Below are 3,732 nucleotides of genomic sequence, written 5' to 3'. Positions count from 1 at the left end.
CCCTCTGACTCTCTGACGAGCATTCTGGGTAATCTGGACTCACAAGCTTCTGCATCTTTCTTCAGCTCCTTCTTCACAAAAGTCACCATGTTGTCCTCCAGCAGCTGGAACAGAGAAATGTGTCAATGAGTCCATCAGAGTCAAATCATGGAGCCAAACATCAGATCCATGTTGGACACACTGACAGTCCACTGGTCTACAAAGAGCAGCATGGAGATGCCTGAACACAACAGATGGAGAACAAACTGTTGTCCATGAACTCACCATGAATATGGAAGTCCAGGTGATGCTGCTGGACAGACTGAGCTCTGGGAACCTCTGAGTTCTGCTGCTCCACTCTGTGGATCAACACCAACAGTTAACTCTCACTTTATCACACAGAGAACATCTACAGGCTGTTGAGGATTGTCCATCTTCCCTCACTGATCAGGTGTGATTGGCTGGGTTACTCCATGGAGGCATGCCCATGTGAGTGCAGTCCAGGTGCTGTTCATCTCCCCTGATTGGACTGAGCCAAGTGGCCTCATGGGAGGGGAGGTTGGGCTGGGGAAAATGTATTGTAGTGGGTAATTAATGTAACTTAAAGGGGTAGTTTTTAGTGTACATATGAGTTTGGAAACTGTAATGTGTTTTGTTAATAATAAATAGGCATATTTTGTATATAATTGTAATATATTGTAAGTAATTCTGCTGCACTGCTCCTTGAATTCTACCTGTCAATGGGGCATAGTGGTTTAAGCTCACCTATATATTGGGTGTGAGGGGATTTTGAGGGGGGGCCTGTTCTGTGTGCTGGGGAAATGCTGTCGGACTGCTTCGTGATGTGCTGGTGAATAAATATGAAGATCTGCATCCTCTGCAAGTTTCACCTTATTCTTTTCCACCATCTCAGCTGCAATAGCCATCCCGGGCAAGTAAGAGCCTCTTTTACCACCTGAATCTTACATTGTGGTGTCAGAAGTGGGATTGGTGCTGCCAAACTGAGTACGCACATCACATCAGTCATGCCACCTAAGAAGAAGAACGAGGAAAAGTTTTTGGAGGAGGGAGCCACAGGAGGAGAACATGTGGAGTCCCAGTCCCAAAGAAGAGCCTCCAGGTGCCGCGGATCTGTCCTCCATCATGTGTATGCTACAGAAATGCCTGCAGTCCCAAACCGACCTGAGCAATCGATGGAACCGGGAGACGCAGGAGCAAGAGGAACGATGGAGGCAGATGCAGGCGCAGGTCCGCCGCCTGGGTGAAAGATCGAGCCCAGGGTTGAGGTACAAGCACCCCCCCATCCCCCACCACAGCAACAGGCCGAATCGGTACCAGTGGCACAGGAACACACTGGTAGAGGCTGGGCACAGTCGGCTATTCCCAGGTTGGAGGATGGTGACGACATTGAGCAATATCTCACCACCTTCGAACGTCTGGCCACCGCTTATCAATGGCCAGAGATGGACTGGGCAGTGAGGCTAATTCCACATCTGACTGGTAAGGCCCGTGCAGCCTATGTTGCTATGGCTTTGGAAGATTCATGTGACTATAAAAGTGTGAAAGAAGCCATTTTGACAAAATATGAAATTAATGAAGATGTATATCGCCAGCGGTTTCGTGAGCCAGACTTCCAGCCCGGGGAGACTCCACGGGAGTTTTACAACCGCCTCAAAGACTTATACCAAAAATGGATGCAGCCAGAGAAGAAGACGAAGAAGCAAGTGGGTGAAATCCTCATCTTGGAGCAGTTCTACCATTCGCTGTCACCAGAGCTGAGAGTTTGGGTTAAGGAGCGTAACCCAACCTCGGGGCGTGAAGCTGCGGAGTTTGTGGAGAACTTCCTGTCAGCCAGACGAGGACCGAAGACATTCCGGTTCGACCCATACTCCAAAGGCAGTACATTACAGGGTAGGTCTGTGGGTTTTGGCAAGGGGGTTGGTCCGGATCAGGCAGGTGGGGCGAGTAGGCCTAGAGAGGAAAATGTTGACTTGGGTAAAGTTAAGCCCTCTGGTAAGGGTCTCGTATGTTTCTTCTGTGGTCAGGAAGGACACAAAAAACCTGATTGCCCTGCCAGGAAAGCTAAATCTGCCTATTTTTGTACTGTGCCTCGACCGGGAAGGGAGGAGGTTCGGGGAAATGGCAAACAGCAGTTAACAGAGGTTAAAGTTAATGGGGAGCCAGCATTGGCTTTACTTGACACTGGGAGTGTGCAAACGCTAGTTAATCCCGCCATTTTGAAAAGTCAGGGCCATTTTGTTGGACCAGGCTTGGATATTTCCTGTGTCCACGGGGATCATCGCACTTACCCCACTGTTATAGTGTATGTTGAAGTGGCAGGTCAGACATATTTGCTAACAGTTGGGGTGGTGAAAAATCTCGCTCATCAGGTGATTTTAGGCCAGGATATTCCTGTATTGTCCGAGCTAGTCCAGTCTGTTAAACCTGTCTGTGTGGTGACCAGATCCCAAAGCAAAGGGCAGTCAAAGGCTGGTTTAGACATACAAAGGGGAGATGTTAATCCCCAGGAAATCCAAAGTTCTCCCCTGTTGATCCAAATCCATTGAGTTACCTACCATTTTTTGGATCTAATGTCCCTCAGATGGGCTCCTTTAAACCTCGAAAAAGTAGACGCCAGAAAAGACGGGAAAAAATGGAAGGTACTGCAAAAATCCTAATGAAATGTATTCCAAATCCAGGGGACTCTGATATTGACATGCCTCTAAATTTTCTACAGCTCCAGAGTCAGGATGAGTCATTGCAGGAGGCCTTCGGCCAGGCAAAGCAGGAGGCTGGTGAGGCGGCCCCTCGGGAGGGTTACGTCCTGAGGGAGGGGTTGCTGTACCACCAGTCTGGGAAATCACAAGCAGAGAGGCTAGTGGTCCCCACCCAGTTACGTGAGCAGGTGCTAAAGCTGGGTCATAGCATTCCATGGGCGGGTCATCTGGGCTCCAAAAAGACTTTTGACCGGATTGCCAGTAAATTTTTTTGGCCTGGTCTCCAGTCCGCGGTAAAGAACTTTTGTCAGTCATGTCCTATTTGTCAGCTCTTTGCTAATAAGAATGTCCCTAAATATCCACTTCAGCCACTTCCCATTATTGATGTTCCTTTCAGTAGGATAGCCATGGATATAGTGGGACCTCTAGAAAGGTCACAGTCAGGGAACCGGTTTATTCTCACTATTTGTGACTATGCTACTCGCTACCCTGAGGCATTCCCCTTAAGGGATATTACAGCTAAGCAGATAGCCTACGCTCTTCTTCAGCTCTTCTCTAGAGTAGGATTTCCTTTTGAGATCTTAACAGATCAGGGTACAAACTTTCTGTCCAACACTCTAAAGCAAGTGTACAGGCTGTTGGGTATTAAGAGTATCCGGACCACGCCTTACCACCCACAGACTGATGGACTTTGTGAGCGGTATAACAGGACCCTAAAAAGCATGTTGAAGAAGGTTGTTTCCATCAGTGGCAAAGACTGGGATAAATGGTTACCTTATCTTCTTTTCGCTTACCGTGAAGTTCCACAGGCGTCCACAGGGTTCTCGCCGTTCGAACTCCTCTATGGTCGTCAGGTCCGGGGGCCTCTGGATGTCCTGCAGGAGTCCTGGATTGGGAAACCAGAGGGGACAGCAACCAACATCCTCACCTATGTCCTTAAAATGCGTGACAAGATGGAACAGTCGACACAGCTGGTGAGGAGAGAGATGGCGAAAGTACAGCAGAACCAGAAAACCTGGTACGATCGCGCTGCAAG

The sequence above is a fragment of the Acanthochromis polyacanthus genome, chromosome 9 (genome assembly GCF_021347895.1).
Source record: "Acanthochromis polyacanthus isolate Apoly-LR-REF ecotype Palm Island chromosome 9, KAUST_Apoly_ChrSc, whole genome shotgun sequence".
Taxonomy (NCBI): Eukaryota; Metazoa; Chordata; class Actinopteri; family Pomacentridae; genus Acanthochromis; species Acanthochromis polyacanthus.
This window is presented reverse-complemented; position numbering follows the sequence as displayed.